Source organism: Miniopterus natalensis, chromosome 1, assembly GCF_054644295.1.
Source record: "Miniopterus natalensis isolate mMinNat1 chromosome 1, mMinNat1.hap1, whole genome shotgun sequence".
In the NCBI taxonomy this organism is placed as follows: Eukaryota; Metazoa; Chordata; class Mammalia; order Chiroptera; family Miniopteridae; genus Miniopterus; species Miniopterus natalensis.
In genome coordinates, this window is record NC_142081.1 from 47,443,739 (window position 1) to 47,467,346 (window position 23,608).

A 23,608-nucleotide genomic window follows, 5' to 3' on the forward strand; every position below is an offset into this window, starting at 1 on the left:
TTTAAAAATGTGCAGAGGACTGGAATGGACATTTTTCCAAAGAAGGCATACGGATGGCCAACGAGTACATGAAAAGGTGCTTAACATCAGTAATCAGCAGGGAAATGCAAATCAGAACCACAATGAGATAGCACCTCACCGCACACTTGTTAGAATGGCCGTTACCAAAAAGACCCGAAATAACAAGTGCTGGCGAGGATGTGGAGAAAAGGGAACCCTCCTGCACTGTTGGTGGGGATATAAACGGGTGCAGCCACCCTGAAAAACAGTATGGGCTGGCCGGGTGTGGCTCAGTGGTTGAGCGTCAACCTAGGATCCAGGCGATTGGGGTTCAATTCCGGGTCAGGGCACATGCCTGGGTTGCAGGCTCGATCCCCTGTCAGGGGCGTGCAGGAGGCAGCCAGCCAATCAATGGCTCTCTCATCAATGATGTTTCTATCTCTCTCTCCCCCTCCTTTCCTCTTTCTGAAATCAATAAAGACATATTTTAAAAAACAAAAAGTTTGGAGGTTCCTTAAAAAGTTAAAAATAGAACTGCCATATGATCCAGCAATCCCACTTCTGGATTTGTATCCAAAGGAAACAAAACAGAACTCAAAAATATGTGTGCACCCCCATGTTCACTGCAGCATTACTTACAATAGGCAAAATATGGAAGTAACCTGAGTGTCCGTCAGTGGATGAATGAATAAAGCTAATATATATTGAAATATTGTACAGCCATATAAAAAAAAAGGAAATCTTGCCATTTGGGACATGAATGGACATTGAGGGTATTGTGCTAAGTGAAATAATTCAGGCAGAGAAAGACAAATACCATATGATCACATTTATATGTGGAATCTAAAGAACAAACAAAAAAGCTCACAGATACTGAGAACAGATTAGTGGTTGACAGAGGTGAGCATGGGGTTAGGAGAAATGGGTGAAGGGGGTCAAAAGGTACAAACTTCCAGTTTTAAAATAAATAAGTCATGGGGATGTAATGGACAGCATGGTGACTGTAGTTAATAAAACTGTATTGCACAGTTGAAAGTTGTTAAGAGAGAACTGAAAAGTTCTCATCACAAGAAACAAAAGATCTTCGTAACTGGATGCTAACTGGACTTATTGTGGTGATCATTTTACAAAATATACAAATATCGGGTCATTATGTTGTACACCTGAAACTATTGTATGTCAATTATAACTCAATAATAAATAAATAAATAAATAAATAAATAAATAAATAAATAAATAACTATACACACACACACACACACATATAAATTTTTAAGGAATAGTGATGGGGGATACTACTTAACAATCCAAGGGATGCCCGGCCAATGTTGTTCAGTGGTTGAGCATGGACCCAGGAACCAAGAGGTCACTGGTTCAATCCCAGGTCAGGGCAGTCAGGGCACATGCCCGGATTGTGGGCCCGATTCCCAGTAGGGGGTGGGCAGGAGACAGCCGATCGATGTTTCTATCTTTCTAACCCTGTCCCTTCCTCTTTCTCTAAAAATCAATGAAAACATTTAAAATAATAATAATAATAATCCAAGGGAGGCAGCAGTGGTCAGAGGAGTCTGTTTAGAGGAAGTGGAGTTGAGCTATTCTAGAAATATTGGATCTAGGTGCTGGTGTGTCCAGGAGGACATTTAAGGTGACAGTGTTCAGAGAATGGTCCCACTTTCCTGAATGGAGGCTGCCTGTAAGGGGTCATGGGGTGCATACTAGAAAGGGAGGTGGGGCCAGATGGTGGAAAAGGCATCTGATACCAAAGTGAGGGGGCTCAAATTAACCAAACAGTCACCCTTGGACACCTCAAAACAGTTGGAATGGCACCTGCATCCTACAGGCGACACTTAAGGGCCCTGGAGACTTGGGATGGCAGAAACCTACAGCCCAGGAACCAGCAAACTGATGCGGGGTGGGGTGGGGGGGGGGGGGGTGTTGCAGCAGCAGGGACAGGAAAGTAAGAGATTTCCAGAGAAGACCCCTAGGCCTAGAGGACCAATTGTGTGCAGGGAGGGAGTGGAGATGGTAAAGATGGAGCTGAGGTCTCCAGGCTGGTGGCTTGGAGCCTCAGCTATTGAGATGATTTGTTATGAGAGCTGCTGACGTTTCTGTGGAATGTGAGGTAATGACAGCACTTTTCAGTAGAAATGGCCCCACAGGTAGGGGCGGGGGGTAGAGGGAGTGGGGATGTGGAGGGTCAGATGTGGGCAGCAGCAGCCTGGCAGAGGCCAAGGAGAATAAGGCTGGCCCAGGCGCGAGGAGAGCAGAGGGAAGTGCCCTCACGTCAAGAGGACAGAGAGGGCGAGAGCTGAGGGAGGAGAAGGGTAGGTGAGAGCTGCAGGAAGGCCCAGGGTGCTGCCCAACATCCTAATCTACTTCTCCGTAGACCTTGCACAGGAGCTGTAGAAAGTATTCACTTGGTAAATATTTGTCAACTGTGGAAAAAGCATTTAATCAGCAATTACCCCCACTTCCAGGCAGATATTTTGCTGATAACGAAAGTAAGAGGAGTCTTTGGGGGCAAGGAGAGAAGCAGAGGGGAGATTATCAGAGAAACTGCTTTTGATGCTGTTATTGTCAAAATAAACACTCAGGCTGCTTCAGCCTCGACCTAAAGTAAATATTTCCACCCCCAGGCAAAGCATCTAAAAATTTTTTAAAATATATTTTTATTGATTTCAGAGAGAGGAGGGAGAGAAAGATGGAAACATCAATGATGGGAGAATCATTGATCAGTTGCCTCCTGAACACCCCCCAACTGGGGATCAAGCCTGCAATCGAGGCATGTGCCCTGACCAGGAATCAAACCTTGATCTCCTGGATCCTAGGTCAGTGCTCAACCGTCGAGCTATGCCAGCTGGGCATGGCTTCTAAAATCCTGAAACGCACATTCGATGTAAGTTTTGCTCCCTTGCCTGTAGGAAGATTTTTTTTTGTCAGCTGCAGCAACTTGCCAGAAGAGAACTTTTCAGGAGGCAGAATAGAGGAAAATCACCTCTTTTCTCCAGCAGATTTTGTGTACATGGAATACATGATGAGGAAAGACTCAGAGGAATGCTATGATGTAAATGGCACACAAGTCATTGCAGGGCGCAGACCGCGGCGAGGGCCATGGAAGGGAAGCTGCTTCGTGGACCACTCCCTGTGGCAGTGAGCGCAGGTAACCGACTGAACAGAAGGGCGTTCAGGGAAGGAGAGGTCAGGCACACAAGGCGGGACCCAGGAGGTAGTGAACAAAGCCAAAACCAGTACAGTACAGTAGTTTACTTGGTTGAAGTGGAGAAATGGGCTTGGGGAAAAAATAGGGGGTTGGGAAGGACACCTGGAAAGAGGTCTATTGGTCGGAGCTTTTGAAAGAGGCTGCCTTCCTGTGGGTTGCCCTGAAGGCAGAGCCTGAGACAGGCCTTGGGCAGGTGCAGTATTTAGCTGGGGATCCCGGGAAGCAGGAAGGAAACAGGAAGAGAGAGGCGGAGGGAGGAAACCATGATTAGGTGTGTGACTGAGATTGCTCTTGTGCGCAAAGGGGCCTCTGGAGAAGCTGCGGAATGCCCCCCAGGGACTGACAACATCCAGGACAAGCCCAGAGTACTTTCCCAAGGCTCCAGCACGGTGCTCCCCCCCCCCCCCGGGGGGTTACACTCCCCACCCCAGCTTCCATGCTGAGAGGGCTCCCTGGGGCCAAAGTGCTCCCTTGAGCTGGGAAGCCAGCAACACTAAGGGTTGCTGAGTTTGCATGGAACTGTCCTGGCGGCTACAACTTGTCCACTGCCTGGGCTCTTGCAGTGCCCATGGCTCCTCCAGGCCCTGCCTCCTACAGGGTGTGGCAGCTGGCAGCTTCTCTAGCCACTAGCACATAGCCCGTGTTCAGTTAATGTTTGATGAATGAATGAACAAGCACATGATCGTCAGTGCACACAGGCGTCATCAGAAAATGCCATTGAGATCAAGTTCTGAGCTCGGGTCTTGTGGCCAGAGCAAGGAATGGCCCAACCTATCTAAATTCTAGCAAAGACTTGCCCATGGCCTTGGACAAGTTACCTAATCTCCCCGTGGCCTGGATCCCAGGGTCAGTAAAGAGAGGTGATAATCAGGCACCCCACAGGGAAGCGGTGGAGCCTAATTACTACTTAAAGGTCCTAAGTAGCCTTTAGAAAAACAAATGTGTTTGTGTCTAGTGTGGAGGAAGGTAATGAAGCCGAGTGTACCATTAACAAATTCTCATTCTGTGGGAGACAGGAAGATGAAGACACTATCACTATATATATTTTTTTAAATTTTTTATTTATTGATTTTAGAGAGAAGAAGGGAGAGAGAAAGAGAGAGGAAGGGCGAGAGAAAAACATTAATCTCTTGTTCCACTTATTGATGAATTTATTGGTTGCTTCTTGCATGTGCCCTGACCAGGAATCAAACCTGCCACCTTGGTGTATTGACACAACACTAACCAACTGAGCTATCCTGCCACGAACCCTCACTTTATTTTTTATTTGCTTAATAGGTAGGACATCCCTACCCTATCATGTAGTTGGAAATGTTGAAAGAGGAGTGAAGTTTTTTAGTGGAAAAAAATTTTAAAAAGCAAACAAGGCTTGAGACTGACTCCATGGTGCCCTTCCAGGATTTACTGTGAGTCACGAAGGGCCCACAGACTTGCCCAAAGGCATTTCAACTTGTACAGTAGACTAAAAAATCAGGGGGGAGTAAAGAGCAGTTTTGGAGAGATCCAGCATAGTCAAAGATCTTTTATGTACATTTGTGGATCAGTTGGACCCAAGCAGGGCTGGACTTTCTGGAAGCTTGGCCTGTCTGTCTGAAGGCTGAAAAACAAGAGGAGACATGGGAAAGCTCAGCCAATCAGCTGAGAGTGGAACTATCTAGAAACAGCACAAGTTTACAATCCCTGTCTCCTCCGTCATCTCCAAAACACCAACTGATACTAATTCAACAAAGATGCGTTTGTTAAATATTATCCCTGAAGTGTCCCTAGTTATGTTGAAACTACTCCAGGATATAAAAGCTTTGCCTTCTCTATCGTCTTTGGCCAAACTCAGGATAGCTCAAATTCCAAGATTAAAAACAAAACCTGTTTTTAAAATATTTAAATTTTGACTCTGGGGGCCACATTTTCTCTGTAGCAAACTAATTAACCATTTTAGGGGTTGGATTATTTGCTCATAGATGATCTAAGCCATCTTGAAGGCCATGTTCTCAGGCTGTATTTGGACCAACTGGGCAACGGATGAGACCTGAAACCCAGATCGAATGTTTTTAAATGCTGCATTTTTGTCCATTTAGGGCTGCCAAGGCCTTCTAATGAGGGAGTGCTCCTTCCCAGAACACATTTTTCTTGGATATGTCTAAAGCAAAAGTAGCACGCTGGGACTATTTGGTGGGTAGGCCTGAAATAAGGAGAACTAAAATTTAGTTCATTGTGCAGAAGTGGATACAACTTATTTTCCTAAAACTTAGGGCTGTGAGCTGCTCTGCTCAAGGGCAAGCTGAAGTCCTCAGACTGGCACTTCCCTCTACCTACTATTCTGAGGTCAAGGTGATGGTGATTACAGCAGGAATGTGGATTTTGTGGGTAATTTGGGGAACCTCACATTCAATGTTTTTTTGTTCTGTTTTGTTTTCTGTAATCCTCACTCGAGGATATGTTTTCATTGATTTTTCAGAGAGAGAAACATCGATGTATGCTCCCTGGCTGGGGATCGAACCTGCAACCTAGGTAAGTGCCCTGACTGGGAATCAAACACGCAACGTTTTGGTGTACGGGGTGACACTCCAGCCAACTGAGCCACAGGGCCAGGGCCACATTCAATGTTTTAAATTTCAAAACAACCCGGGAGGTTGATGTTCTTATCTCCATTTTACAGATAAAGGAGTTGAGACTGAGAAAAGCCACACCACCTGCCCAAGATCAAATCCTTAATAAAAAGGTGGGGGAGCAGTCTTCACTGCTCCTGGGCCTGTGGGAACCAGAGCTGTGCTGGAGAAACACAGGACAGCAAACTGAAAGGCATCTAGGGATGACTCGTCCCAAGCTTCCCTTCTCTCACGTCAGTCCCTCCCGTCCCAGTCCCCGAGTGCCCTCTGTGAAATTCAAGGACACGGCGATTGTTGTCCATAGGCCTTCCCCTCACCGTGAGAATTCCAGAGTTTGTGCCAACAGGAGAAGGATGACTTTAACCTTTGGATATGGGTTTGGAAAGAATGCAAAGGAGCAGTGGGGGTGTATGTAACTCTGCCATAGGAAGCTCTGCCCTCAGGAGGGGCCTCAGAGGCCGGCAGAGGCCAGGCAGAGAGCCCACAGTGATGGGGGCCTCGCGCTCGGGGCCAAAGTTGCTTTCTCTCGGAGGCCTCAGTCTACGCTCCCTCCGAAACCACAGGCCCCGGATCAGCAGCTCCAAATCAAAGGTGGTGCTGGATGTTTGAACAAGACCAAACACCAAAAACACCTCTTAGGTTATCACAGGCAGCAGAGCAAAACTTACAGGGAGCTTATTGAAACTGAATAGAGACCACTCAGAAACATCTGCAACAGACAGATAGATGATAAAGGGAAATGTAGGCATCAGTGTTGCCAGTGCAAGGTGTAGACCTCACTGCTGTAACTCACTGTACTGTCTTAATGTGCACAGAATTTACTTGGGGATATTCAGAGACATGCCCTTACACTGGTCCCTTTAATGCTACTTGTTACCTCTGTGGGCCCTGGGCACTTCTGTGTTTTGGGTCCCTTCACCGTAACGATGTGTTAAAAATTGTATTTTACAAATGCATTGGTATAAAGAAATATATGTTACTGTTATGCAGTAAAACATGCTCTTCCACCTAAACATTCATTTTCCCTCTGCTTTTAGAAGAAATCATACGTTTCTGTGGGCCCCTGAGAGAATCGTGGGTGCAGGCTCTGCGCTGTGCCTAACGGGCGAGTTGGCCTGTTTATATTTGAGGGTTTCCGGCCCTAAGCTGAATACCGAGGAAACTCTGAAAATAGCCTTGCTTGTGGTCCCCTCCAGGCCAATTCAATCAGTCTTTAGAGCTGGGTTTTGAAAAGTTCTCCCAGGTGATTCTGATGTGCAGCAGAGATTGTGATCCTGGCTCTGTTAATATATTTCTCGTAAGACCTTAAGTTTCTCAGCAGCAAATTCTCTTATTGCATTTTTTTTTAAAGGAGACTATCCTTTAAGGCTGGAAAGGGGCCACTGTTCAACAGATCACAATTTTCCAAGCATAACTGTATCCTATGGGAGAAAATCCACTCTTTTCACATCACAATAGGACAATATTTTGGAATATTAACCAAAAAATCACCCCCTCTCTGCTCTCTGTAGCTCTACTCTCCTTTTAAGCCCTTGCTGTTTGCCTGTTGCCTCCAGGTGAGATGGGACAGGGCGGAAGGCAGGAAAGGGAGGTTGTTTCAAAGGCCTTTGGACTTGGAGGTCTCTAGGCGTAGACCCAAAAGTTTGGGAAATGTGGAGCTTAAGTGTGGGACTTGTTCTGCGGGATTAGAAAATACTATTCTAGACTAGGGGAAGAGGAGACCAAGAGGGGTGCGTGCATGCACGTATGTGAGAGAGAGAGAGAGAGAGAGACAGACAGACAGAGAGAGAGACGGGGAGAAGAAACCTCTCTCTCAAGTAGTTTGACTAACAAACTACTTCAGCAGAAACAAATGGTCATTGACGTCCTTCACCCTGGGAGGGCAACAGTTCCTAAGATAGAAATTCAGGAAAAACTAGCCAAAATATAGAGGGCCACAGCAGATGTCATCTTTGTGTTTGGACTCAGAACCCATTTGGGTGGTGGCAAGACCACTGGCTTTATCATGATTTATGATTCCTTGGCTTAAGCAAAGAAAAATGAACCCAAACATAAACCTGCAAGACATGGCCTGTATGAGAAGAAAGCCTCAGGAAAACAGAGAAAGGAATGCAAGGGCAGGGTGAAGAAAGTCGGGACTGGGAAGGCCAGTGTTGCTGCTGACCAAAAGTGAGCGGGGGGGTTGGACCACAGAAAGAGTAAAGGTTCTTCAGTCACTTATCTAGGGTGACTGTGCAGGCTTTTCAGGAAAGGATTAATATACTAAGAACTTTAAGAAAAATAAATAGATATCGGGGCCACTGGGAGGGACTTGAGGGAGCATCATGGGAGTGAGGCAGCTCCATGCCAGCCTGCCCCAGACTTGCCAGGTTTCCCCCTTCCCTCCCTCTGAGTCAGCCCTTTGCCTGGTGACCACCCACCATGGGGATGACATTCATGCCAAAGATATTGCATACTCCCTTTCTCCTGATCCTGGGCAATACCTTCCCACCTGACAATATTCTAGAACATTCTTTTTTTTTTTTTTTAAGTTTTCTTTTTTTTTTTTTTAATTAATATGTCTTTATTGATTTCAGAGAGAGGAAGGGAGACAGAGCTCTGGACACCACGCTCTAACACAATGGCCAGGCATAGTTTCATAGCATTACTAAATTTTTAGAAAACATATAAGACATGAAAGAGAACTCCCACAAACTTAGTTCAATTTATTATTTCAGGGCCTTAATACTCACACTTAACACCATAAAAAGATCTATCCAGTCGGCAGTAAAATTCAGACATCTCAGAATAATTATAACTTCCTTAATGGATCTAACAATGGTTAAAAGCATATGGGGAAGGAAGGTGACCTACATTTGGTATTATGTAGACAGCTAAGAAGTATGATACTAAGGAACATATAAAACATAGCAGACTGAATTTGGCCAGAACATTCTCTGGTAAGGGAGCTCTTAGGATCACGTACCATCTATCTTCATTACATACCTGTCCAAAAGATAGAACACAACAGGAAGCATGTAGTTCTAATGAGCTTGCAGGGCTATAAAATAGTTACCTTGTTATAAACTTGGTTGTTATATACCAGCAGGGGACAAAGTATTTGTTTTCTGTTTTAAATTTTGTTTTCATAAAGCAACATTACTATGGATTTGCAAGGAATGATAAAATGGGAAGAGATTTTTCGAAAGGGGATACCTTATTTCTTCTGAAATGTAGCAGCTGAGAGCAGTAGATGTTGCCCAGTCTACATTTCTTTCTTCTGCTGTTAGTATTTGAATGAGAGGTACTTAATAAAATTGATAGTTTCCAAAGCTATATTTTAGTGAAAAATTTCTGGAGACGGATGGTGGTTATGGGTGCACAATATAAATGTACTTAATGCCTCTGAACTGTACACTTAAAAACAGTGGAGCCTGGGCGGTGTTGCTCAGTGGTTGAACATCAACCCTTGAACCAAGAGGTCACCAGCTCAATTCCCAGTCAGGTCACACGCCCAGGTTTCAGGCTGGATCCGCAGGAGGGAGGGTGCAGGAGGCAACCAATCGATGTTTCTCTTTCCCACCAATGTTTCTATCTCTCTACCCCTCTCCCTTCCTATCTCCCTAAAATTAATAAAAACAGCCCAGCCGGGCGTGGCTCAGCGGTTGAGCGTCAACCTAGGATCCAGGAGATCATGGTTCAATTCCCGGTCAGGGCACATGCCCAGGTTGCAGGCTCGATCCCTAGTCGGGGGCATGCAGGGGGGGCCGATCAATGGCGACTCTCTCATCGTTGATGTTTCTGTCTCTCTCTCCTTCTCCCTTCTCTCTCTGAAATCAATAAAGATATATTTTAAAAATAATAATAATAAAATCAATAAAAACATATTTAAAATATATAAAAAATTTAAAGTTAAAAAAAAGTAGCATACAATAGTAAGTTTTATATTTGTCACTTTTACCACAGTCAAAAAAGAATCAAGAGCCCGTGGGTCTAGATCACCACATGGGAAACCACAAAAACCTTGTGTTTGTGCTTTTGATTGTGTGTGTGTATGTACATGTATATGGCAAAAAAAGAAGAGAGGAGATGATTAATATTTATTTAAAGAGCTTTCTGGTTGTGTTCTGGCTGATGGAAATCTAAACAATGAGCATCTATGCATGTTCAAGACTGTGTGGCTAATAAAGTCACCCAGTAATGGACAGTTTGAGTCTGGGTCTTACTTTATAAAATATTACAAGTTAATTAGTTATGTTAAGAAAATAAATTCACAAAGTCACCTATAACATTTAGCACCTTGTTCAAGTCCCACCTGGACATGCTTTCTTCCAGTCTTACACCTGGTTCCGACCATTCAGAGCACCCACGGCCAGGAAAAAAAAATCCACACAGACAAACTCATCTGACAAAATCTCCAAAAGTTACCAACAAATTTGGAAATTTTTTCTTATTCAATGAACTATTAGAGGGGAAGCAACAATGTATATGGTAATAAATTACATCAGGTCCTCAAATAATATCGTTCTGTTATAATGTTGATGAGATGCAGTAGGAATTTAACTCTTGTTTAGGTCAATTAGCCTGTGGTAAAATTGGTTACGTTTTATGTTGTTTCCATTGAAGTCACAGAACCTATTGATGACAAGTGAGGATTTACTCTATATAGACCTGGATATTATAATACAATTTGTTGAAAGTGCAATTAATGGTGACGCGAGGCATCACTTTTTGGAAAGATACCCATTACCTAATATTCCCATTGTTCTCCAGCAACTCCACCAGTAATAAAAATGCCAGTGTGATCTCTTCTGCCTGATTCTGATCATCTGTTTCCCTCGCTGAAGACCTGGGAGGTGGAGGAGGGAGGAATTTCCATGTGCCAGGCACTGTGCTGGGGCTTCCTATGCATTAGCTCATTGCCTGGCCCAGGCAATATGCCCTTTGTGCAAGGAGGAAAGTGGTACACAGAGGTTCTATAATTTTCCTGAGGTTGTACAACCAGCAAGTGGTGGGGCTAGGATTCAAACCCAGATCTGTCTGACTCCAGAACCTGTGTGTTTAGTCACTGTAATGCATCATATGCCTAAGGAGCCAGCTCTTTTATACATGTTTATTTTAGAATGCAGATTTTTTCATTATAAAAGTAACTCAGACCTGCTAGCTCAAGATGGCTGAGTGAGCGCAGACTGAAATCCCTCTCTTCCAATACAAACACAGAAATAAATGAAGAGTAAAAGCCCCCAAATAGAATGGAAACCTGTAGCTTTATGCTCTGCCACTGAGAACTCAAGGAGAGCTGAGGTCAGACATGAGCTGGGGTCAAGGCTTCTATGCCTGCTTGAGTATGAGAGCCATATTTACATTACCCAGGGCGGTGCCAGATTAAACTGAGAGCCCTGGGCATGAACCAGGTCTGGAGATCATCCTCTCTGCTCAAGAATGCAGGCTAATATAGTTTGCTTAGATTTAGAACCAGAAATATATATACCTAATGCCCACACCAGCAGAATGATACGGGGGCATTTCCTTGATGGGAAATTCACTAACACCCAATATCCAGAATTTAGTCTCTGACCATAGCAGGAACATTAGACCACTAACCAAAGATCAAACTTAAAGACTGTGCAATCAGGAAACCACCCAACAGTGAAGAAGAAAAATTCCCTTACAAGCAGAGCTCTCAGACAAAATGGCAATGCAGGAGTCAGTCCACTGCTATGAAAAAGAGTGAACAGTCCAACAAATAAGATAATTCGTGCTGGTAGAAATGCAGATAACATTATGAAAGAATTAAAAAATATATATACTAAAAATATGCATTCTTAAAATCTTCGAGAGAAAATAAGGGATGGTACTCATAACTCAAGAAGAGGAAGCTATGAAACAAGAACAGGAAGATATTGAAAAGAACTAACTCACAATATAGAAAAGTAAAAATAATCATTTAAATAAAATTTAAAGAAAAGGGATATAGTGGTTTAGATACAGCTAAAACTACAGTTAATGAATTATAAAATGTAATTGAAGCAATTATAATAATAGAACTTGCCCTCAAGAAATAGAAATGGAAAATATGAGATGGAAAGTAAGTTGAGATCTCCAATTGTAAAGAATCAGAGTTCCAGAAATAGAGAACAGAGAAAATTAAAAAGATGCAAGATTTAAATGTTTAAGAATGCCCCAGCATTAAAAACAAACAAACAAAAAACCATGAGTCCTCAGATTTAAAAAGTCCCACTAATTGAGAACATCAAGGATAAAGAGAAAATATTAAAAGGTACCCAAAAGAAAAGACTACTCAGACAATAGTCTTTTCCTCGACAATAATAGATTCCAAAAGATAATGAAATAATTAATGGAGTGGGCTGAGGGAAAATCACAGCAATTTTTAAAATGAGAAAAACATACCCAGATTAGCTATTATTCAAGAGCAAAAGTGAAATAAAGACATTTAAGACACACAAGGACTAAGATGTTTTACTTCCTAGTAATCCTTGCTGAGAGAAATATATACATATAATGAAGAAACAGAATGCCAGATGAAACAGTAAGCAAAGAAATTGGTAAAAACACGTAGAAGATCTAAATAAATATTGATAATACAAATGATAACATTTTTAAAAAATTGGGATCGAGGAAACAGAAGCAGAGAGAATACTTCCTAATTCATTCTATGAGGCCAGCACACCCTAATACCAAAACCACATAAAGATTACAAGAAAGGAAATTATAGACTAACCCAGCCCCTAGTGGCTCAGTGGTTAAGCATCGACCCAGGATCCGAGACATTACAGTTCAATTCCCGTCAGGGCAAATGCCCAGGTTGCAGGCTCGGTCGCCAGTTGGGGGCGTGCAGGGGGCAGCCAATCAATGACTCTCTCATCATTGATGTTTCTAGTTCTCTCTCCCCCTCCCTTCCTCTCTCTCTGAAATCAATAAATATATATATTAAAGAAAGAAAATTATAGACTAATAACTCTCATGAATATAGATGTAAAAATTCTCAACAAAATATTAGGAAGTCAAATTCAGGTTGCTCAGTGGTTTAGAGCATTGTCCAACATGCCAAGGTTGCAGGTTTGGTCCCAGTCAAGCCACATACAAGAATGAACCAATGAATGCATAAATAAGTGGAACAAATTGATCTCTCTCTCTCCCTCCCCCTCTCTCTAAAATCAATCAATCAATAAAAAAATTTCAAAAGAAAATATACTGCTTTATCTAGATGTTGCCCATTAATTTTAACATCCATTAGTGGATGGTACCTTCAATAACTTTTACTATGATGTTTGTCTAATGGTGATTTTATGTTCCACTCATTAATTAATTAATTAATTTTATTCAATTCCCTCATATATTAAGTAATTGAAATTCTCTGTGCAGAAGAGCTATTTATCCATTTGTTTGTTTGTTTATATGAATATGAACTCATATATACTTATTTTATTCTGTGGGTAATAATCCAATGCTATTATTATTTTGTTATGCAGATTGTTCCAGCTTTGGCCAAGGGGAGCTCTTTCAGGTTGGCGCCTGCGCCCTTTAACTTGTTTCTGAGCACTTCCTTACTTTCTGGAACCTCAGGATGCTCCAGGCTCTTGTATTTCCCCTGTCCGGGGCCAGGAATCAATATATTTACTTGTTGCTTCAGCCCTAGAACTGTGTACACATGAAGTGGTTTCAGAATTGCCAACCCACACCCCTGTGAGAAGGAGACTTACCAGGAGTACAGCACTGGTGTACATTCTTTTGTCTTTAGCGTTATAGTATCAAGTGAAAATGTGAAAATCCTATTTTCCAGAGGTACTTAGGTTAGTTCCTTTCTTCCCCACCCCCTTCAGTGTGATATTATTTATTGTATTGGGTTCATTTGCAAAAACTTGTGCTCTATTTGGGGAATACCTATCGTGCTTAAATTTTGTTTAAATTTACATATGGGTACCATTCACTCTTTGGGGTCTGTAATTCTAAGGGTTTTAACAAATGTATAGAGTGATATATCTACCACCACAGTCATGAAACAGAATGGTCACATCACCCCCCAAAATCCCCTCTTGTGCCCCTTTGTGACCACCGCCCCCCGCACCCCCCACCCGTTTTGGACAACAACAGATCTGTTTTCCATGCCTGTAGTTTTGCCTTTTCCAGAATGTCATATAAGTGGATTCATGCAACATGTAGCTTTGGGGACCTGGCTTCTTTCACAGCGAAACGCGTTCATTTTACTCTATAGGTCATGATCCACTGTTGTTATTTATTTTGTTGCTCAGATTCCCCCCTTCTGACTGCTGAGAGCTCTCTCAAGTCAGCTCCTGTGACCTTTGGACATGCCTCCCTCATTTTTCAAGCACTTCTTTTCTTCCTGGCACCATCAGCTGGTCCTGGTTTATTTTGTATTTTCCCTTTCTCAGTCCTGAAATCCCAGCTCAGTTTTCCAAGGAGCTGTGTGTACCTGGAGAATCCACTCCAGCGGGCCAAACAGCCTGACCTCAAAGGAGAGGGCTTGGGGACAATCTTACTCACCCTCTGCAGTGCCCAGGAAAGAGGAGAGACGGGGGACTTCTCTCACCAGAAGTCTCTGCGGTGGCAGAACGGAGGGGTTAAGTGCAGACAGGGTTCATCGTGTAATGGTGGGGGGCACATGCCAACACTGACATCATCCTGTATCTGCGGCTTTTGTGGGTCCCAGCAACATCTCCAAACAGCACTGTGCATGGAAGTCTGTCCAAGGTTTTCAAATGTGACGCTAAGCCTAGGATGTCCCCTTCATCCTGGGCTGCCATCCCACTGTCCTCCCACTGCCAGCCATGGGCAGTCACTTTAGAGTTCTTGTAGTCATGGACTGAACCAGCCAGTGACTTTCTCATCACATCACCTCAGCTGAGGAACCCCTTGATGTCTCCCTAAAAGCTATATTTAAAACATGTTTTTAAAATATTTGATTCTTGCCCTGGCTAGTGTGGTTCAGTTGGTTGGAATGTCATCCTGAGCACCACAAGGTGGTGGGTTTGATTCCGGTCAGGGCACAATCCCAGGTTGTGGGCTCAGGCACCTGTGGGAGACAACTGATCAATGTTTCACTCTTATATCGATGTCTCTCTCTCTCTCTGTCTCTCTTTCTCTCTCTTTGTCTCCCTTCCTCTCTCTAAAATCAGTTTTTAAAAAATTAAAAAAAAATAAAATTGGATTCTTTCGAAACCCCTTGCTAAAGCAGTTTGTATCAGGGGCACTGTGACAGTTTCCCAGGGTTGCCATGGGAACCGGTGTCTGTGACTTTTAAGTGACACCTAGTTAGCAGCTGGCTGTTAGCAGCTCTTTTGGAGGAAGGATGTTCCTCTCTTCTTTGAAAGTGGGGCATTTCTTCCTTCAGCTTGTGAACAATTAGCCACAGGCAATTACTCAGGAAGGAGATGCTGCGGTATAAGCCTTGAAGGGGTGAGGGGACCCCATGGGAACTGGCCCAGACTTGCTCTCGGAGGACACGCAACTGAGGCTACCCTTCACCGGCTGAGGCTAAAGTCTCTGGTTGAGGCCCGAAGCTGTGTGGAGCCTGCAGGGTGGATGACTGTCATGGGGGTGAAGGGGAGCTATAGGCTGGGGTCCCCTTCCTGCCCAGGTGCCAGCACCAAAGACCAGATTCTTGATCCTTCCCCCTTAAACCCTGGGAAGCAGTCTCACCGCCTGTCCCCAGGTGCCCTCGTAGCCATTAATAAGTCACTTCAGACGAGTTGCCTCTGTTGCTTGAACTGATCCCAACATGTTCCCATGTTCTAGGTGTGACCCAGAAGCCCTTGCTCCCAAGAGCCTGCCCCCCATGTGACCAATACTGGTCCAGATGCGACTTGGGTGCCTGGAACTGTCAGGCCTCCGAAAGCCCTGGTCCTGGCCAGCCGCCCCAGCTGCCCCACAGCACACTCCTGCAGGCACCAGCTGAAAGAGTAACAGTCAGTGGTGCGCGGGAGGGCTAAATAGCCATCTCAGATGGTGAATAAAGAAAAATTAAATTTATTAAAAGGGGATATCCAAAGGGAAGAGCTACACAGCCTAGAGCCAAACAGTATTGGGTCCATGATGGCAGAAAAATATACTTGGGATGGTGAAACAAGAAAGAGCATAGGAGAAGCAACAAGAGGGCCTAGGCTGGGCTGCTTTGGCTCCCTGAGAAGTCGGAGAGAGAGAGAAGGGGGCCTTGGAGGTAGTTTCCAGGGTAAGACTGGGATGAGCTGCTGCTGCCCATTGCTCCCCTGGTTGCAAGTCTCATGGGGTTCCCTCGGAGGGATGGAGATGGAGCTGGCCCACCCCCCATCCCTTCTTCCCTTCAATTCTCTCTAAAAATCAATGGAAAAACTATGCTCTGGTGAGGATTAATAACAACAACAAAACTTTCCTCTAACTTGAATCTGCACTCAGACACATCATTACTCTCTGGAAACAGAGGTAAGAGGGTTAGGAAAACAGATGTCCCCATGAGCATGTTCTTATGCTTGTGACAGTGCTTACAGAAGATAAGAACACAAGGCTTCTTTGTTTCTTTCCATTGATTCAGTGATTGTCCCCTGTCACTGAACAAGAAAGATGAGCTCCAAGGCCACTGCTATGAGGAAATGCGAGAGCAGTGTTACAGGCCAGGGGGAGTGTCCTCTGCTCTGACTTCAAGCAAACTTGTGAAGCAGGGTCCCTGCCCACTCCTGTGGCTGAGAATGGGTAGGGTGGTTTCCCAGGGTGCAGGATGGGGGCGGTTCTGGGTAGAATGTCTACCATGATCTCCACATTGAACCTTTGGACAGGGGACTCATGAAGATCAAGAAAGCACAGGGAACTCCAGAGAGAGTGGTGAGAACAGAGCTGATAAAGGCCTCAGGCGCTGACTAATCAATGCCCTTGGCCTTTGAGAATGATGGTGTCAGACTTTGTGGGTGAGACCAGGTAGAGGGGGCAGAGTCATCCAGTGGAGGCTGCAGGAAGAGGAAAGGAAGTTACGGGGCATATCTGTGAGTCAACTCAAACGTCACCAAAACCTTGCAGGCCATCAGGCTTGACTTCCTCATTTAAGAGACATGGAGCCCGGCCGGGCATGGCTCAGCAGTTGAGCGTCGACCTAGGACCCAGGCGATCGGGGTTCGATTCCTGGTCAGGGCACATGCCCAGGCTGCGGGCCCAATCCCCAGTGGGGGCGTGCAGGAGGCAGCCGATCAATGACTCTCTCATCATTGATGTTTCTATCTCTCTCCCTCCCTCTCCTTTCCTCTCTCTGAAATCAATAAATATATATTAAAAAAAAAAAAAAAGAGAGACATGGAAATTGAGTCATGGGAGGTGAAAGGACTCACCATGGTGACACAGCCTGATGGGGCCTGGAGAGACCATATGCCCGCTCCATCTCAGTCAGCTCTGTCCACCCTAAAACGCTGTCTGAGCATGGGGTGCCTAACAACCTGTGCTGGGTGATGGGGAGATAGTAGAGCCCCCTGTCCTCAAGGTAGCTACTGTCAACTCAGAAATCCTGCATTGGTTTTCTATGGCTGCGGTAACTAACTACCACAAATTTAGGCTTAAAACAACACAAGTGTGTTATCTTACAGTTCTAAGGTTCAGAGTTCGAGCTGGGTCTCACTGGGCTAAAATCAAGGTGAGGGCAGGGCTGCATTTGTTTCTGGAGGCTCCAGGGGAGAATCCATTTCCTTGCTCTTCCCAACTTCTAGGGGCCACCTACATTGCTGGCTCCTGCCCTCCGTCTCCATCTGAAAGCCAGCAGTGCCAGGAGGGGTTCTGCTCACACTGCCCCCCTCTCACCTCCTCTCCCTTCTCCCTGGGAAGGATCCTCATGATGACATTGAGCCCATCTGGATAATCCAGGATAATGTCCCTATTTTAAAGTCAACAGTCTTGCCCGGCCAGCATGGCTCAGCAGTTGAGCATCAACGTATGATCCAAGAGATCACGGTTCAATTCTCAGTCAGGGCACATGCCCGGTTGCGGGTGATCCCCAGTAGGAGGTGTGCAGCTGATCAACAACTTATCATTGATGCTTCTATCTCTCTCCCCCTCTCCCTCTCTTTCTCTGAAATCAATAAAGATATATTTTAAAAAATAAATGGAGAAAGTCAAGTCTTAATTCTGCCTTGGCCATGTAACAACACATTCATCAGGTCCTGGATCGGGACCTGGACATCTTTGGGGGACCATGGCTTGCCTGCCGCACTTCCCATGAGGCTTTGAGGCAACCTGGCTGTGGCGGGAGAAGGGCCGGGAATCTGAGAGCCCAGGAGGGCTGCCTCAGCATCCCACGAAGAAAAGCACGCCTGGCGATTATTCCAGGATGGAACTTCTGTGCACTAACGGCTGAGCCAGGGAAGGGAGGTTCCAGACAGAAAGGGTCTGTGTGTGCCTCCCTCACCTCATCACACACGGGGTGTGTTTCCCAGAGAGAGGAAATGTTATGCAGGGTCAGGGAGGCCAAGTTCTCTCCCAGGGCCAGAGGCATAGTATCTGGAAGGAGCCAGAAGTATAAAAGCTAACCTGTTCTGAGGCTGGCCAAGAGCAGAGAAGGGCAAAGCTCCCCGGCCCTGCCCCCACCACACACTGGTGTGCAGAATTCGGAGCAAGCACCCGAGGGGGCTTAGATGCTGCAGCCCCCCTGTTTCAGCAGGTGGGTGGACGGCCGTAGAAACTGCACCTGAAAGAATAGGTTGGGAATGGAAATACTGTGGTCTCCCAACTTGTCTCCCTGTCTTTGGCCTCCCTCACTTCCCTGCTGTCCCAGAGTCTTTCCCAAAGGCAAGTGGAGCAGCGTCCAGCTTAAGCCCTGCAGCGGCTTCTATGTTCTTCATGATACTGTTAAATCGACCTCGACCCTTCACGAAGAGCTGACAAAGCCCTTCCCCACCTGGGGCCACCCTTCCCTGCAAGCAGCTCTCTTTCCTGGAAAAAAAAGTCATCTGTACGTCCTCAAGGTCTCTGGAATAAACTACCTTTCCTTTCTTTCTGGAAAACTCTCACTCGCCTTCCAAGATTAAGTATCACTTCCCCAGGAATCCCACAGGGGCCAAGTGGGGGCCACCTCTTGCCTCCTCTCCCTGTGTACAGCCCTGTTCTCCTGCTGTGGGGAGCACCTGGAATTCAGGAGAGGTGTCATTGTCCTGTGTTTCCTGTATTTCCTGGGGACCTACTGAGCGAGGGATCTGGCACAGTGGGCTCTTTGGGAACATTTATCACAAGAATTGTAGAAAGTTGGCCTGCTCTGCTTTCCCAGTTCCCTAAGGAATTGGGAATTTGGAAGTAGAATCTGAATGAGTTTTGTTAATGTATGACATGGGACTAAGTCTACAACGAAAGGAAAACCATGTTGGCAGTTCTGATAGAGTGCCGGTGTTCATGGCCACGATGAATGGACTCCCTGTATCCGCACCCTGGGCTGCCTGACTTCACAGCTCCTCCCGCTAAGAGGCGCAGTGCGACTTGTCTCACTTTGAATGAGAGCTGCCCTCTTGACTTGCTTTGGCCAGTGGAATGTGCAGAAGTGGTGATGCTCCTCAAGGCCAGGGGGTCTGGACTGTTTCTGTTCTTCTCTTAGGCCATGAAAATGAGCCCGGCCTGCTGGAGGGAAAGAGAACAAGCATGGGCAGTCTGCAGAGTAGAGCCACAGCCTACCTGACGCTGTGCTAGACCCACCAGCTACCAGCTCAGCTGCCAAGTGACCAGAGAGTGAGCCCAGCTGAGTTCAGCCAAGCCTGGCCCAAACCACCAGAACCACCCATTCAACCTGTAGACATGCAAGCAATAATAAATGGTTATTGCTATGTTTTTAAAATATATATTTTTATTGACTTTTTTAGAGAGAAGAAGGGAGAGGGAGAGAGAGAGAAAGAAACATTGATCAGTTGCTTCCTGCAAGCACCCTGACCAGGAATCAAACTGGTGGCCTTTTAGTGCACTGAGCCACACTGGCCAGACCATAAATGGTTATTGTTTTAAGCTACCAAAATGGGGGGAGTTTTGTCATACAGCATTATTATGACAATGATATGACACAGGACAGTTGATAGTTGAGAAGCAAATGAGAAATGAGCCACGGGAATCCATCCCCTTTATTATTTTAATTATTAAAATTTCATTTTAGGGAACATGAGGTCCTTTCCTCCTACACGCACTAAGACTGCTTTTCATTTGTTCTTCCTGGAGTTCACTTGGGGACTAGAAGCAGGAACGGGCTCCAACATAATATTTTCCTGAGTGGAAATAATTAATTCAATGCTTCCTGAAATGAGGAGGCCATCAGAGACCTATTTTTTGAACCTGCCTAATGGATCTGGTATTTGCATTCTGGATGCTGGTCTCAGGAAGAAGGCAAGGGCCTAATGGAAAAGACCACTTGAGAAAGGCCCTTTGGAACATCAGAAATAAAAACAAATATCAGAGCCAATCTGACCCTGCAGAAGTGGAAGTGAGAAGCCAGGTCAGGGAGCTGAGGGCCTGGAATCTGGAGTGCGGGGCAGTGGGGGTCAAACGGAGGCATCCTGGAGACCTGGAGGCATGACTATCAGTTCAGCTCACCCCAGGCATATTTATGTCTGTCTCAGATGAACTTGGCCGTTCTCCTCACATTCCTCCATAACACACTGGGCCTGATTCAAGGCTGATTCAGGAACTGCCCCAAAGCGCACTTCAGCATTTTTCTTAACAAAAATGAGGAGAGAGGACAGAGGGGCTGCTCTTGCCTTGAAACGTGTCCGCTGCTCCAAGCCCAGCTCAGTTCTCACTGTCCCCCTGACCTCCTGAGTGGAAGGACCCCTCCCTCCTCTGGATCCCACTAACAATCCTGAGGGCTGCCCGGCACCCATCTCAGCCGGCCTGGGGGTAACACAGGTGTTATCTGATTCTCTGTACCTTTAAAACTGCCTCAGCTACTGCAGCTGCAAATGCTCAGTATTTAAAAACTGGCTACATGAACATTTAAGGGAGAACTTGAAATCCCAACGCTGCATATAGCATTGCTTCCGTGGGAAACGTGTTCTCTGTTGTAGGCAGCCAGCCTACAAATGACCTTCCGTGGGGGCACCAGCCATTTCAAGGTGGTCATCCTAGAGCAAGGAAGACGCACATTTCCCTGCAGGGTGTTTCAATCTTAATTAAAAAGTGCTTTCAAAGAGGCCTTGCATAAAATTCACGGTTTTAAAGTGTGCAGTTTAGTGGGGTTTTAGTATATCTATGTGGTTGGGCAACTATCATCATTATCTAATTCCAGAACATTTACATCACCTCCCCCCAAAAAAACCCCACTCCCTTTAGCAGTCAGTCCCCATTCTCCCCTCCTCCCAGGTCCTGGTAGCCACTAATCTATTTTCTTTCTCTGTAGATTTTCCGATTTTAGACACTTCCTATAAATGGAGTCATCTGTGGTCTTCTGTGATGGGCTTATTCCCTTAGCATAGTGTTTTCAAGGTCCACCCATGTTGCAGCAAGCGTCATACTTCATAAGCCACTGCGGGGACAGACCACAGCAGTTGACGGGCATTTGGGTCGTTTCCACTTCTTGGCTATTATGAATGCCGGTGCTATGCACATTTTGGTACAAAAAGGTTTTGTGTGGACGTTTGTTGTCATTTTTCTTGGGTAGATACCTAGGAGTGGAATAAACATGGTAACACTATGTTTCACCTTTTGGGGAACAGACAGACTGTTTTACTGCAAGGGCTGCATTTTACATTCCCACCAGCAGCACATGAGTGTTGCTATTTCTCCACATGCTCGCCAGCACCTGTATTGTCATCTCCTCGTGGGTGTAAAGTTCTCATGGTTTTTAATCACTCCTCACCCAGGTGTGGGCTGTGCAGAGCCAGTTGTAAGGCTCAAACCTACCGTATTTTCGAAGCAGGCAGGTAGCTCTGGCTCACACACACACACACACACACACACACACACACACACACACACATGCACACTCCCTGCCACGTTCCCCGTGGTACAGCAGAGGAGGTTCGCTGCAAGGCCTCCCAGTGGGTCTCAGACGAGGACTGGAACCTGGGCATCCTCAGGACCAGGGTGTCCCGCCTCCCTTCCTCCCCCAACCCCCATCCTCCCTACCATCCCACTTCTGCTGACTGGCTTTCTCAGTTTATCCACAGCCTCTGTACCCCTCACCTCCCAATCCTGACCAACAAGTGGCTTCCGACTCCGTGTGGTCTTCTGCCCCAGCGCCAGCCACAGTCGCTAATTGGTTCGGTCCCCGTTCTCAGTTCTCAGCTCTCCAGCGGGCAGGTGTTTCTGCGCCAGGCCGCAGAAGGCCCGTGAAAGGCCCCTGGTCCCTCCAGCCGTGGCCAGGGCCAGGGGCAGGGCCTGCAGAATGAGAGGCCGCCTTCTAGCCCTGGAGGTCGGGGCGGACACAGCCCATCAGAGGGGCTGGGATCTGGACCAGGCCTTTAACCTCCGGGAATGGGGAACCGGGAGGGCAGGGGGGGGCTTGATTACAGGCACAAAGGCGGAAATGGCAAGATGTTCTCAGGGCCCCGGGGACGGGGGGGTGAGTGGGTTTGCCGAGAGCAAGAAGTGGAGACAAACAGGTGGCCCTCCTGGCAATGCTCTGGGTGATGGTTGGTAAGCTGAAGAGCAAGGATCCTATCCACAGATCAGTGTTTTTTTAACCTCTTTTAGCAACAGAAACCTTTTGTTTTCACATCAAATATTACCCAGAAGCTTCACTCATGAATCAGAGGAAAGCGGGGCTGCTCTGGTCAAAGCAGAAGTGAGAACAATGTGGCTTGTCCGGGACCCCTCTGTCCCCTCCGTTTCCTCATCCTCACCTCCAAGGTCCCCCCACCAATCCCCAGAGCTCTGAGGAACAAGGACAGCCTCTGATGGGCACAGGGGTGGGTGGACAAGAGGGCCCTGTAAGAGGGAATGAATGAAGCAGGCAAAGAGAGGCCGAGAGCCTGGGGCACAGGTGTGGGGGCCTGGACCCTGGAGGCCCCTCCACAGAGACAGAGAGACTCTGAGAAGGAAGATGACGGCTCCAGATTCGGTACCATTTCAGGAAAAAAAGGAGACCCTTTTTAAGGGCATTTCTGAGCTGGGAGGTCTGTGGATGGGTGTGAGGCAGGGGCCCTGTGGGCAGGAAGGTGACAAGCTTTGTAGAAATGTTGAGTTGGCAAGAAAGAAAGAAGGGAGGGAGGGAGGGAGGGAGGGAGGGAGGGAGGGAGGAAGGAAGGAAGGAAGGAAGGAAGGAAGGAAGGAAGGAAGGAAGGAAGGAAGGAAGGAAGGAAGGAAGGAAGGAAGGAAGGAAGACTAGTCACCCCATAAGCTGCTGAGCAGAAGGGTCCTGCAGGGCTGACCCAGAGGCAGAGCCAGGCAGGCCCATGTCTGGAGAGACCTCATCGGAGCCGTCTGCCGAGGGCTGTGTCCGTTGGAGCAGGGAGGTTTAAGACACGACACAAAGTTAAAGTTAATTAAATCATACCAAATTACAGCAAAACCCTATTATTTCAGCAGGTTAATTAAAAGCGGTGACGATTTCAAAGCCACTGCTAGTCCCCAACCAACAAGACGCCTCTTATTGCTGTTTAATAAAAGTGCCGAGGCAAGCGGAACCTGGTAAATGCAGAGTCCAGTGGGGTCTGGAGAACTTTTCTTTTTGTTCTTTGGATTTCAAATTAATAAGGTTTTATTATTATTTTTTTCTCCAAAAGTTCTGGTACCCGTATGTGGCAATGCCAGCACGATGCTCACTGCCAAGTAATACGGCCCTGAAGTAATTAATTTCTCTCCTTAGCCTGAGTTACAACCTATTACACCCAGAGCTAAAGAT

General features: G+C 46.1%; 1 pseudogene; it reads left to right on the top strand.

The window, feature by feature from the left end:
• The first annotated feature begins 53 nt into the window (after window positions 1-53).
• Window positions 54-7,999, top strand: LOC148094120 (small ribosomal subunit protein eS24 pseudogene; annotated as a pseudogene).
• The last annotated feature ends 15,609 nt before the right edge of the window (window positions 8,000-23,608 follow it).